The sequence below is a fragment of the Elephantulus edwardii genome, unplaced genomic scaffold (genome assembly GCF_000299155.1).
Source record: "Elephantulus edwardii isolate Elephantulus edwardi_28Jun2011 unplaced genomic scaffold, EleEdw1.0 scaffold00057, whole genome shotgun sequence".
Lineage (NCBI taxonomy): Eukaryota > Metazoa > Chordata > Mammalia > Macroscelidea > Macroscelididae > Elephantulus > Elephantulus edwardii.
Window position 1 is genome coordinate 6,370,371 of NW_006399807.1, and position 14,507 is coordinate 6,384,877.

Below are 14,507 nucleotides of genomic sequence, written 5' to 3' on the forward strand. Positions count from 1 at the left end.
ACCACCAAGTTTTCAGCTAGTTTCTAAACATTTCAGCACTGCACCACAAGGGTTCTTTCAATAATTCATTAACATATGCTAAATTATGCTCTCATAGGGTTGCTATGAGTCGAAAAAACGACTCGACGGCACATAACAACAGCAACAACAAGTTATGCTCTTAGCAAGCCAGTGCTGCTTGCCATGCAACACCTAAATGACAACACTTATCAACTTTTTGCTCCAAAGAAAAGGCTGTCTCTTTAAACCCACTGATAAAGATGGCCACGTTTACAGTGGCATTACTTAAAATAGCAAAAAACTGTTAGCATCACAAGAACAGGGAAACAGCCCAAATGCCTAATGTGGTTAGAAGTTGTGGTACATTCACATTCACATTCAGGAGCAATGATTTAAAAAATTATTACATAACTTGAGAGGGACTGGAGAGCATTATCCTCAGTGAACTAACTCTGTCTCCTAAGGACAAATACTGCATAAGACAATTATTGTAGAAATAGAAAGATAACTAGTAAAATGTGTATGAAAATCCAAGGGGGGATGGGGAGAGGGGGAGAGCAGAGGGGTGAGGATGGGCAGGAGGGTAATCATAGGTTTGCATAATTTGGTGGGTGGAAAGAAGTGGTAAAGGAAATGGGAAAGATCCCAGGTGGATCTGAAAGACAGTTTAATGGTGGGCATAGTTAAAGGACGGTTAATTTTGTAAAACATAATGAATGAAAATGATTCTATGAAACAATGTGAATAAAGAAAAATGTGAAACATGATGTAGACAAACTTGGTAAGAAAACCAATATAAAATAAAAATGTTTTTAAAAAGACTGGTATCAGTGCACCTGCCAAAGAGTAGAGGGAAGGTTAAATTTGTATAATTAAATACTAAGTTGTTGTTATTGGTTATTGTTGTTGTTGTTGTTGTTGTTAGATGCCCTCGAGTTGCTACAACTCATAGTATCGTTATAAACAACAGGCTTGAACCTTGCCCTATCCTGCCCCATCGTGAATGTCTCCCGATATCCTCGAGCTTATTGTTAGTCACTGTCTTTCCACATTGGTGAGGGTCTTCCTCTCTTTCACTGACCCTTTCCCAGCATGCTGTCTTCTTGTAAGGACTGGGTCCTCCTGACAGCATGCCCGAAGTCTGTGAGAAGAAGTTTCACCATGTTTGACTCTAAGGAGCACCCTGGTTGCACTTCGTTCAACATATGAAACCAAGTTAGGGATTTATCTAACATTTTCTACACGGGGCTTCCTGACACATTACATTCTCATGTCTTTGCCCTTGCTTCTTGCTGTCCCTTTTCAGTCTCCTTTGCTGGCCCTTGTTCCCTTCCCCCACCCCTTCCCAACCTCTAAATGTTAGAGTAACACAGGAAACAGCCCCTGACCTTCTCTAACTTACATTCAATCCCTAGTTTTCATCCCAGCCAAGAATCAAAATATCATCTGCTGACATTCAAATTTATGCCATGAGCCCTAACCTAAGCCATCAATTTCAGGTTCCTGTGTCCCATTGCCTTCTGAAGACTGACATCAGAATATGCACAAGCATCATAAACCAGAAAACATGAATCACCATTTTAGCACCCTCTCCTTCCCAAGTGCTCCCCAGTTTGTCAAATTTAAAATATCCCCCCAGTTACTCAAGCCAAATACCACGGAATTCTTCTGATTCATTTCCTTAGCATTCTACATTCTGTAGGCTTTATTCTCAAAATAGAAATCTACCGCTACCAATGTGAGCCAAGCCATGCCTCATGCTTCTTGATTATAGCAATAGTTACCTGGTGGTCTTCATTCTGATCTTACCCCTTGGCAATGTGTTCATCACACATCAGCCAAAGGGATTATTTTAAGACATATCTCAGCTATTATACCCTTTACCAAAACCACTCAATGGCTCCACAGATCATTTAAAGTGAAAGCCAAGCTCATCTCATGGCCTCAAGGTGTCATAGACTCAGTCCCCTTAAAACTCTTTTACCCCAGCCTGGTTCCGGTGCTATGGCCCCCGCAAAGAAGGGTGGTGAGAAGAAGAAAGGCCGTTCTGCCATCAACGAAGTGGTGACCAGAGAGTACACCATCAGCATTCACAAGCACACCCATGGAGTGGTATTTAAGAAGCATGCTCCTTGGGCACTAAAGGAGATCTGGAAATTTGCCATGAAGGAGATGGGAACACCAGATATTCGCATTAACACCAGGTTTAACAAAGCTGTCTGGGCCAAAGGAATAAGGAATGTCCCATACCGCATCCGTGTACAGTTGTTCAGAAAACGTAATGAGGATGAAGATTCCCCAAACAAGCTATATACACTGGTTACCTATGTACTGTCACCACTTTCAAAAATCTACAGACCGTCAATGTGGATGAAAACTAATAGCTGACTGTCAAATAAAGTTATAAAACTGTAAAACAAACAAACAAACAAACAAAAACTCTTTTACCTTAACTCTGTCCCAGACACTCTGACCTCTTTCCTGATTCCCTGATGTATCACTTGCATCTTCACCCTGAAGCCTTTGTCTGTGTTGTGTCCTCTACCTGGAAAACTCATCCACCTGAATTTAGCATAGGTCATTCCTCTTAATGTCATCTCCCCAGTTGGCCTTCCCCACCATCTCATCTGGAAGAGCCTCCCTGACTTCTATCCCCATGCTGCTTCTACTGGTGTTCATCTCTAAAAGCACATTAGTCAGCATACTAGATAACTATCATTAGAGTTATTCTGATCTCCTTACTAGAATGATGAAAGGGCCAAGAACTTGTGTTGCTTTACCTCAGCTACATGCCCAGTGCCTTGAATGATCTCTCACTGCTTCTTAGTAAGCACTCACATATTTTTAACTATTAATGAATTTTTTAAAAAAAATTATTGTCAAGTCAGAAACAACTCAGATCTGACCATCTACTGGATTTCCAAGGTTTAAATCGCATGGGAGGAGATTGCCCATCTTTCTTCCTGGGAGCCACTGGTGGATTTGAACCGAGACACAGTCATTGGATTAGTAGCATAACTCAATGCAGAGTCAGAATTGAGTCAAAGCTGACTCTCCAGTGTGTTTTCTGAGGCTTTAAAGTGTGTTGGAGGAGACTTTCCGTTTTACTCCCTCAGTGAAGCTAGTGAATTAGAAAGAATTGCCTGCTTTTAGCATAGTAGTGCAACTCCTTATCCTCTAGGCTATAATGTCATATAGAATATGGATATAATGTCATATAGAAAAGTGAAGTGTAGGTGATACTTGAAATGCTTCTGGAACGATTTAGAAGAAATTAGAACTTCTCTGGGAATGAAGTTCAAGACGCTAGAGTAGGAAACTTGTTTTTATATTCTATCAAATCAGAACTAATCATAGCTGACATTCCAGCAGGTTTTCAAATTGCACAGGATGCACTGCCCATCTTCCTCCTGGGAGTGGAGCAGCTGGTGGATTCAAACTGCCGCCCTTTGGTTTGGCATTGCAATTCTTGGCATTAATTCACGAGACTTCCCTAGAGTAGGAGAGTAACAACATTTTTTCAATGATAGTTTTCAGTGCTGTTTGAATTCATTTTAACAATTAAAAAACAATCCCTTTCTATTTATGTTCTTTGTTTTCTTGATATTGAGCCTCAATCCATATTGAAGGCTACAGTCCTTGACCTTCTGCAGCAAGCACTTCAGGTCCTCCTCAGTTTCAGCAAGCAAGGTTGTGTCATCTGCATAACGCAGATTGTTGGCCACTCTTCCTCCAATTCTGATGCCACATTCCTCCTCGTACTGCCCAGTGTCTCAGATGATCTGTTCTTCAAAAAGATTGAAAAGGTATGGAGATAGAACACATTCCTGGTGTACACCCTTTACTATTTTGAACCATGCAGTGTCTCCTTCCTCTGTTCTGACAACTGCCTCCTGGTCCAAGTATAGGATTTGCATTGTTATTGTTGTTGTTAAGTACTGTCGAGTCAGAGACAACTCATAGTGACCCTATGAACAAAAGACCTGGACACCAGTATAACTTTCATCCTTTCTCCATGTTCATAAGGTTTCCAGAGGCAAGCTATTATGGAAGAGGATGCCACTCCTGCTTCCAAGCTTGTTTTTATCAGGGAGCTCCACCAAACACTGTCCACCACAGGTTACTATTCTCCCATTTGACACATCAGTGTCACAGTGTTCAGCTTCACAGCAACCACCAGTTACTACAAGTGGACATACCAGGGTTATACAACCTAGAAGAATATTTCATAAAAAACCAGTAAAGGCAGGCCTGAGGGCTGCAGATTAGAGTCACCCACCTTTGGCTTGGGAGCATGACTTTCTGTCCACTAGGCCAACTGATCTCTCTTTATGTTGTTGTTGCTGCTGCTGCTGCTGCTTTAGTTGTTAAGTGCCATCATGTTGGAGGCAACTCATAGCGACCCTATGAATAAAAGACCTGGACACTGGTAGAACGTTCATTCTTTCCCCAGGTTCATAGGGTTTCCAGAGGCAAACCATTATGGAAGTGGATGCCACTCCTGCTCCCAAGCTTGATTTAGTTAGGGAGCTCCACCAAACACTGCCCACCACAGGTGATGTTCTGGGATTCCCATTCTTCTCAGAGTGAGCCACAGTTTGTTGTGAACCACACGAACGCCTTTGCATAAACAATGAAACACAGACATTCTTCTGGCACTCCCTACTTTCACCCAAGATCCATCTAGCATTAGCTACAACATCCCAAGTACCACAACCCTGTCTAAAGCCAGCCTGCACTTCTGGCAGTTCTCTGTTGATGTGCTGTTCATCATTTTTGGATAATCTTCAGCAGAATCTTGCTTGCATGTGAAATTAACGATAATTTCCACACACTGTTAGATGATCTTTCTTTACAATGGGAACAAATATAGATCTCTTCCAGTCAGTTGGCCAAGTGGTTGTCCTCCAGATTTCTTGACACAGATTTCTTGGTGGTGTTGGAGAAGAGTATTGCATATACCATGGACGGCTAAGAAAATGAACAGGTTCATCCTGGAGAGGGTTAAAAAAGGCTGCTCCTTGGAGGCAAGGATTATGAAGCTTTGAATACTTTGGACATGTTGCAAGTAGGGACTAGTTCTTGGAGAAGGACATCATTCTTGGGAGAGTAGAGGGACAGTGCAAGAGAGGAAGTCCCTCTATGAGATGGATTGGTTCAGTGACAGGGGTAATCGGGGTAGGTGTGTTGGAGACAGTGAGATTGGCACAGGATAGAGCAGGGTTGCTATGAGTCACAGGCAACTCAACGGCACATAACAACAACAACAATAATTTATGTTCTTATTGATGCAGCCACAATTTACCTTTTTGACAAAACTCCTTCTATTGCCTAATTGTACTACCAGGGTCCTTAGACTTCAGCTCATCTTGATTGCTCCAAATGAAGACCACATCTTCTACATTTAGTTTTTTTTTTTGCTTTAGGGAGGAAGGAAGGTCTTCATTATCAATACCTAAGACAAGCTTTGATGTAATCTGTTCCTTTTCCGAGGTCATATACGTACATTGTTCTAATGGGATCCAGAAACTGGCATCTCTGTAGAAGGACACTTCTCAACTTCCCTTCCAAGGAATTTGGGAGCACTATCATTGCGGTTTTACAGCTCCTGGCTGTACCAGACCTCCAGACAACCAACACCAGGCTCATGATCACAGCCTTTCAGTTTGGACACTATCATTTATGAAGGACAGTTAGATTCGGCATGAGATGAAGGAACAGTTTCCCACCCCATGGCTTGTCACTGGCCTGAACCTGAACCCCAAAGGCAGAGAGTGCCTGTTTCCCAAGTGAGGAAACAGAAGCCTAGAAAGTGAAGTGTTTGTGCAAAGTTGCATGTTGAGTTAACGAAAGCTCTGGGATGAAAATTCACTTCCCTAATTCCAACAAGTGGAAGCAGGAGTGGCATCCACTTCCGAAATGGCATGCCTCTGGAAACTCTATGTACGATCAGTGCTCAGGCTGTTCGTTCATAGGGTCGCTACGAGTTGTCTACAACTCAAACAATAACAACAACAATTCCAACCCCAGGAAGATCTCCTTGGGAGTCCATACCAATACTCTGCCTTTCAACTCTGATTTGTTATTGGATTTTCTGTGTGTGTGTGAGGTGTGTCCCCCCCGCCCCCTGCCCCCCGCCCTAAGAGGGAGTTTAAGCCAGAGGGAGGAGGGAGGTAGGTTAGACTCCCAATGAGAGATGTTTCTGACAACTCTGAAGGGGCACCAGCTTTTACTTTTACTTTTACTTTTACTTTTACTTTTACTTTTACTTTTACTTTTACTTTTACTTTTACTTTTACTTTTGGTAAATGCTTGAGGCCAGCTAAGGAGGAGGTGGGTCAGTGGCAAAACCCTAGGTATCTCTTCAGACCTCCTTCATACACATCAAAATGCATGGAATTTTTCTTATCCTCCAAACTCAGGTGTACTTTGACAGAACTAATCTTACTTTTCCTATAAAGTTTCGTAAAAATAATACTCTACCATATACAGTAAGTAGTTGCACTGACAACTCAAAAGTAAGTTGTTAAAATCTACCAGTTGTTCCACAGGAGAAGATGGGGCAATCCCTTCCCATACAATTAACTGCCTCTTGAAAACCTGTCAGACAGCCAGCTATGGGTCGGTTCCTATTCAATATCACACAACAACATACCTTATATACCATTTGCCATCAGTTCATCTTTGACTCATAATAACACCATGTTGTTAGTGTAAAACTGGGCTCCATGGGATTTGAAAGGTCTGATTTTTCACAAGTAGATCACCAGGCCCTTACTTTAAGACCTGTCTGGATAGACTCAAACCTCCAGCCATTCTGTTAGCTGCCTAGAGCCTTAACTATTTGTACTACTCAGGAATTCCTGGGTGTAAAAACAGAGAACATCATATCTCTTCTCTTTGGAGGTGGTGGCCGTTGAAATGTTTAAGAAAATACCAAGAGCAAGGAATGCTGTTTTTAATGTGTTTATTAATCAGTTATTTCATAATTACACACTCTCATTTCATAGTTAAAATGTCTGATGGGCTTTTGAAGAGACAAGTCTGACAGGGAGAGAATAAAGAGGCAATGATGTGTGTAGCCTTTCTGTAGCTCGCTCAATGAAGGTCAGGTTAGGTGTGTTACATCGAGAGCAAGGAAAGGCAGTGCAACACAGTGCCATGCTCTGTCCAGAGAGGTTGTCTGTACTGTACCTACTTCCTGTAGCTGCGCACCCACACAGCTCTGTCCCCATCTCATCAACGCCAAGGGTCTCAAGTTAGATGGGTCTGACTTTGTAGCTGTGTGACCAGCAGCTGACTCAACACTCTTGCTGGGTTTTTATCTGCCTGGGGTATTTGTTGTCATTGGTGGTGGTGTGAGTTATTATCAAGTTTATTCTGACCCATGGAGATAACATGTGTATTAAAATACAGTGGTGCTCCAGAAGAGTTTTTTGTGGCTGATGTTTTGAGGAAAGGGAGGAAGGAGCAGATTACCAGATCATTTTTTAGTGGCTCTGGGTTGACTCAAAACCACCAATCTTTCATTAGCAGCCAAGTGTTTGAACCACCCAGGGACTGCATTATTTTTTTATATACTCAAAATATTTGCTTCAAATGTTGGCCCATGGTATTGGGGTTCTCAGGATCATAGCCATTTTGGTTGCTTTTCTTTGACAGATTCCTTTAGCTAAGCAGTGATTTTTAAAATATTTATGGATGGGCACTAACATCTGAAAACAGCTAAACTGCTATCATTAATATCACACACAAGCAAAATATTGCTGAAGATCATCCAAAAATGGCTGGAACAGTACACTGACAGAAAACTACCAGAAGTTTAAGCAGAGTTTAGAATAGGCCGTGGAACCAGGAATATTATTGCTATTGTCAGATGGATCCTGACTGAAAGCAGAGAATGTCAAAAGAATGTCTATGTGTGTTTTCTAGATTATGCAAAGGCATTTGAGACTTATGCAGATCATAACAAACTATGACTAACACTGAGAAGAATGGGAATCCCAGAATATGTAATTATGCTCATACAAAATCTACACCTAGAACAAGAAGCTAATGTCTAAATAGAACAATGGAACATTTTATGGTTAAAAAATGGGAACGGTATGTGCCAGGATTGTATCCTTTCTCCATACTGTTCAACAAGTATGCTGGACAAATAATTTGTGTGGTTGGACTCTATAAAGAAGAATTTGGCATGAAGATCAGAGAAAGACTCATCAACAAACTGCATTAAACAGGTGACACAACCTTGCTTGCTAAAAGTGAGGAGGAATTGAAATACTTGATGCAGAAAATCAAAGAATATAGCCTTCAATATGGTTTATATCTCAAAATCAAGAAAACAAAGGTCATTACATTGGGCCAATAGGCAAAACCATGACAGATTGACAAAGGATTGAAACTGTCAATGATTTTGTTTTACTTGAATCCACAGTCAACACCCATGATTCCAGCAGTTAGGAAATCGAGAGATGTATTGCTTGGGGCAAGTCTGCTGTCAGGGGACCTCTCCAAAATACTGAAGCAAGGATGTCAATTTGAAGAATAAGGTGTAGCTAATTCAGGTCATGATCTTTTAAATCACTTGCTATGCATCTGATAGCTGGACAATAAATAAGGATGACAGAAGAATATTGATGCCTTTGAGTTTTAGGTTGGTTAAGAATACTGAATATCCCCTGGGCTACCAAAAGAGGAGACAGGTCTTGGAAAAAGTGAAGGCAGAGTGCTGCTTAGAGGCAAGGATGGTGAAGCTTCATCTCTCATACTTTGAACGTGTTGCCAAGAAAGGCTATTCCTTGGGAACAGATATCATGCATGGAAAGGAGGAGGATCAGCAAAAGAGAGGGAGACGCCCAATGATATGGACTGATACAGTGACCACAGCAATGGAAGAAGTGTGTCAGAGATGATAAGGATGGCACAGGATAGGACAGGATTCAGGTCTATTGTTCACAGGGTCATTATGAGTCATACTTGATTCAATTGTACCTAACAACAACAATAACAAATTATATTCTAACTTACCAAAATGCTATTAATCATTCCTCCAGCTTGCTTTGCTTTGAGGGAGCCTACAATATTGTATTATTTTATATTGTTATTGTAAATTTCAGTCATGAGTCAGAACCATTACAAAGTCAAATAAAAATGATAGCTACTAATTGTCATTAAACATTTTACCATGTGTCAAATGCCATGCTCAACTATCTCAATCTGCAGAACAACCTTAGAAATAAAGTATAATTGCCCCATTTTACAGATAATGTGAAGAGAAATGGAGTCAGTTGTCAATCTTATAGCCAATCAAGTCAGAGTAACCTGATTTATAAGTTCACGTTTTAACCACCAAGTTATGTGGTTGCTCATTCCTACTAATATACAGCATTTACAGGATTTCACAAGTATGCTAAGCTTTATACCAGCTCACTCAACAGCTAGCAATAAGCCCTACACTGGACTTCATACTTCCAAGCAATGGAAGAAAATTCTCCTTTGATTGGAAATTTCTCATGGTTGGCCATCAAGGACATATGGGTCACATAATTCATTCCCTTAAAAGATTTTTCTAATACACAAGGCATACTATTAGCTAGCAAAATAAAGCCATTAATGTAATCTACTTCAGTAACATGATTCTAAACATAGTGTACTTGTTGTTATGCCCTGTGAAGTTGACTTTGACCCATAGTGACCCTATGTATAGCAGCTCTGAAACCTTCCCTGTCCTGAGTCAGTCTTACTAATTCTGACATACCAACCACCATTGCCCCAGTTACTGTATCAGTCCATCTCATCTAGGGTCTTCCTCTCCTGTACTGATCCTCTACCCTTCCAAGCATGATGTACTTCTCCAAGGACAGGTCTCTCCTGGCCACGTATGTGAGATAGAGCTTTAAAATCCTAGCTTCCAAGGAGAAACTTGGTTTCACCCTCTCTAAGACAGACCTATTTGTTTTCTTGGCAGTCCATTGTATGTTTAAGACTCTTCTCTAGCACCACAATTTGAAGGCATCCATTTTCTTCTGTCATCCTTAGTCATTGTCCAGCTCTCTGACACATAGCAAGTAATTGAAAAGATTATGGCCTGGATTAGGCACATCGTGGTCCCTAGACTGATATCATTGCTTTTCAGCACTCTGGAGAGGTCACTGACAACAGATTTTCCCAATGCAATTCATCTTTTGATTTCCTGACTGCTGGTGTTAAGAGTGTATATCGTGGAGCTGAGCAAGCTGTACTTGTTAACAGCGTCAGTCTCTTCTCCATTTATCATGGTGCTGCCAATCAGCCCAGTGGTGAGAATCTTTCTCTTCTTGATATTGAGTTTCACTCCATATTGAAGACTACCATACTTGACCTTCTACAGCAAGCACTTCAGGTCTTCTTCAGTTTCAGCAAGCAAGCAAATAAATATACACATGAATAGCCAAACTGCCTGGCCCCGGAGGAGTCTAGTGAAAGAGATTCATAATTATTTACTTATTCTCACTGTAATGAGAGTAGGGAGCTCTGAGGGCCTCATCTGGAGGGAGCTGCACTGATAACCCAACAAGGCACCTCTATGATCATTTGAATCCACCAGCTGCTCCATGGGAGAAAGAAGGGCAATCTCCTTCTGTGTGATTTCAGCCTGTGAAAACCTGCTGGAGGGTCAACTATGAGGTAGTTCCAACTCAACAGCAGTGAGTTTGAGTTTGCTATAAGAATTACTGTAAAAGTACAATGTAAAAAAAAAAAAGCCCAAGTACTTTTCTCTGAAGCAACCTAGAAAAGCCTACCATTTGAAGTGAACATGGAATTTGAACAGTCTTGAGGGCTAAGCAGAAACTTGCAAAGCAACAAGTTGAGAGAAAGATAAATTTTTTTAAAAATCAAGAGAAAGGCTAGGAGAAATAACAAGTGCTAATAGAATCTTTGTGGTAAGAGGTTAAAAATGAGCTTGAATTGAAAAACAAGGAACTCATGAAATATTACACAAAATGAGTGTCCCTGGAGGACATTATGCTGAATGAAATATCCCAGTCACAAAAGGACAAATATTGCATAGTGCCACTGTTGTAAAACGGGACTGACATTGGGGTTGGGGGGAAGCTAAGAAAAGAGGTGATAAATAATGTATACTGCATTGAAACAGATGAGGGAGAGAACTGTTTGAAAGGAATATGTGATTCAGTATAATTTTCATGACAAGAATCCAGAATGAGAGCTACATAAGGGAGTGCACTGGTGGGGAGGGGAATTGTACAATAATGAAAGTTGGTTGTGTGCGTTTTTTTACTTTTCAAAGAGAAAAACCAACTGGTGGGAGGGGTAGGCAGAGAGGAAAATGTGCAACAACAAATGAATGGAAATCCAAAGTCTCTATAAACTTTCATTAAAATTTCCATTAAAAGAAATGCGCTTGAGAAGAAAGGTTGGACTCAGTTCCTAAAGTCACCGTTGTTGTTGTATACCATCAAGTCAGAACCCTCCAGTGGGTTTTAGAGGCAGTAAATCACATAGTAAGTGATAGCCCACCTTTCTGCCATGGAGCAACTGGTGGATTCAAACTTTGTGTCTTTGGGTTGGCAGTGCAACTCCTTACCACTAAACTACTAGAGCTCCCTCCTGAAGGAATATCTATCACATGTTAAGAAGATGGCCATCATTTGCGGGCAAGACAAAGGTGAGCAATTAGAAGCTTCCTAGCAGAGGAACAGCATAATCCGAAAGCTTTCCTGACAGAGATCACAAGATCACTCTGGAGGCTGTGTGGCCACCACATGAATAGGTATCTGGGTCTAGGTAGATTTGATGGCACTAAATATGTAATTAAATGAATTTTCTAAACACAAAAAGTATGATACATTTTAATGACTATATCTCTCTCTATGGCAACTAATCTTTAATATCAAAGAACTCTGAGCTCAAGAAGCTATCTCACCCATTTATCATCAGTGGGAACCAGTCAAAGGTTTACTCTGAGCATTAGGTGTGCATTTTTATAGGTTTGGAGTTTAATTAAAAGGGTTTAAAAGCCATGAGCAGGTGACTGAAAGACTGTTCTTTAAATGACAGAGGGAAACATTAGAAATTTGCCATAATGAAGCATTGTTGTTTTGGGGTCTGGTTTTTGTTTTTCTTTTTTAAAGGACCATGCCTCTGTTCTCAAGGAGCCCACATTTTGTTGAAGGGAGAAAAACAACAACTCAGTATTTGAAACCAATTAAGGGGAAATCATGCTGGTGTTAGAAGGAAAAGCTGCAATTTTATACAAAATGGACAAGAAAACTCTTTGTGAGAAAGTGACATTTAGCCAGAGACCTAGAATAAGTAAGAGATTGAACTTTGTGGATGGACATCCAGGGAAAGATATCCCATGCAGGGTGTTGTGCTGGGCCTGTTCATCAAACAAGGAAGTCCATGAGCTTGGAGAAGAGCATCAAGGGGCAGTTGGAGGAAGAAAAAGAGAGAAAAGAAAGATCAAACAACGGGAAACTCACTGTCATAAGAAAGACCACTCTGTGTAGCCTGAATTCTACTACTCACTCACTCACTCCTATCAAGTCAATTCCAACTCATGGAGACCCTCCATTGGGTTTCAGAGGCTAGAAATCCATTTGGGAAGAGATTGTTCATCTTTATTCTGTAGAACTGCTGGTGGATTTAAACTACCAGAGAGGGGTGGCCTGAGATTTATCAGAGCAACATGCTGCAGAATCATTAGCTATGGATATATTCTTGTCTTATCTCTTAGGTTCTTAAAGCATATTTTACCATTACAAAGAATGTCTTTGGAGGAAATATAATCTAAGTCTACCTTATTTGTTCCCACCCACCAATCTTGTCACCTCATCCTCCCCACTACACACACACACACACACACACACACACACACACACACACACACCTATTCCCCAGTGTTATAATATAATTCTATTCTTCCCATTTAGAAGACTCCAAAGTGCAGCCAAAAAGCTCCTGAAAGCAAGGATGCTGAGATTTTCCTCACATACTTTGGGCTTGTTATCAGAAGGCACCAGTTCTTGGAGAAAAGCATCATTCTTAGCAAAGCAAAAAGGCTAGGGAAGAGCAGAAGACCTTCATCTAGGCAGAATGACACAGCGGCTGCAATAATGACTTCGGCCCAGAAGAGGCTGTGAAGATGGCACAGGATCGGGCAGGGATTCTATCTGTTGTACATATTTTATCACTATGAGTTGGATCTGGCTTGAGGGCACCTAACAACACAAACATTTGAATAAAACCATTCCACAACACAACTTATTGGGGAAACCACCCGGGGCAGCAGGGGAGTTAGAAAGAGAAGGAGGCCCTCTCACTCTCTCATTTATTGCTCTCAAGTCAGTTCTGACTCCTGGGTGATCCTCCATCAGATTACTGAGGCTGTAAATTACACAGGAGAAAACTGCCCATTCTTCTCCCATGGAGCAGCTGACAGATCAAACCACCACAGAAGCATGGCCTTGGCATTGGCAGTGGAACTCTCTATAAACTGCCACCAGAGTTCCCTAAATAGATTCTAGAGACACAAATACAAGTGGACACCTGCATGTTATACATCAGCATATTCATGTAGTTGGTCACTATTCACGTCACATCAGAGACTACCTGACATCCACCAAGCACTGACCTGACAATGAGAACTAGCAGGACTGAAAAGATTCCTTCTCCTCATTGAACTCTGTCTCTCCCCCCTATCAAGTGTTCTCACTTTCTTATTGCCATTGAGTCAGAACCGACTCATACCTGACCTTGGAGCAGATTTTCAGAAGATATAAATCACACAAGAGTAGACTGCCCTTCCTCCTCCCACGGAGCAGCTGCTGGATTCAAACCGCCTGCCTTAAGGTTGGCAGTGTAACTCCCTGTCTACTAGGCAACTAGAGCTCCCCCTCCCCTCTAATACTTCACTGCAATTCTGTAATTGCAGGAATTGTCAGAGAGGAGACACTGAGGCTTAGAGATGATAACTCACTTCAAGGGCAAGGACTCCACCCACAGAGGATCTGGAGTGAGGCAGTGAGGCCAAGGTGGGCAAAGCAGACTGAGCTGGTAGCTGGAGCATAAGTACAGGACAGTACAGCTCACAAAAGAAATCCTGGTGTCTAGAAACCCTGGGGGCATTTCTGCTCTTCCCTGGCAACAATTCGATAGTAATGAGAAGGTTTTTTGAGAAGGGAACAAATTTATACGTAGGATCCCCAGATGCAGAGCCCTTTCTAGGCAGGAAGCCAAATGTACTATTTAGGGTCCCCTCAAGATTATCTTAGCACTAAAATCATGAGAAACTATTGGCTCAATAATTACAGTAAAGATATTTAAGGTTCCGTGTGTACAGTGGTAAAGCACACAACCTTTTGAGACACAAAGGTCTGGGTTCAAATCCTCATCCTGTAACTTCTTAACTGTCCCAAGTAATTCAGTCTTGCCGTGGATTAATGTTCTTTGCCTCAGAGGGTTGGAATGAGAATTACATAAGAGATAATGTATGTAAAATG

General features: G+C 41.3%; 1 pseudogene; it reads left to right on the forward strand.

The window, feature by feature from the left end:
- Window positions 1–2,004: 2,004 nt before the first annotated feature.
- Window positions 2,005–2,381, forward strand: LOC102846242 (annotated as a pseudogene).
- Window positions 2,382–14,507: the final 12,126 nt, after the last annotated feature.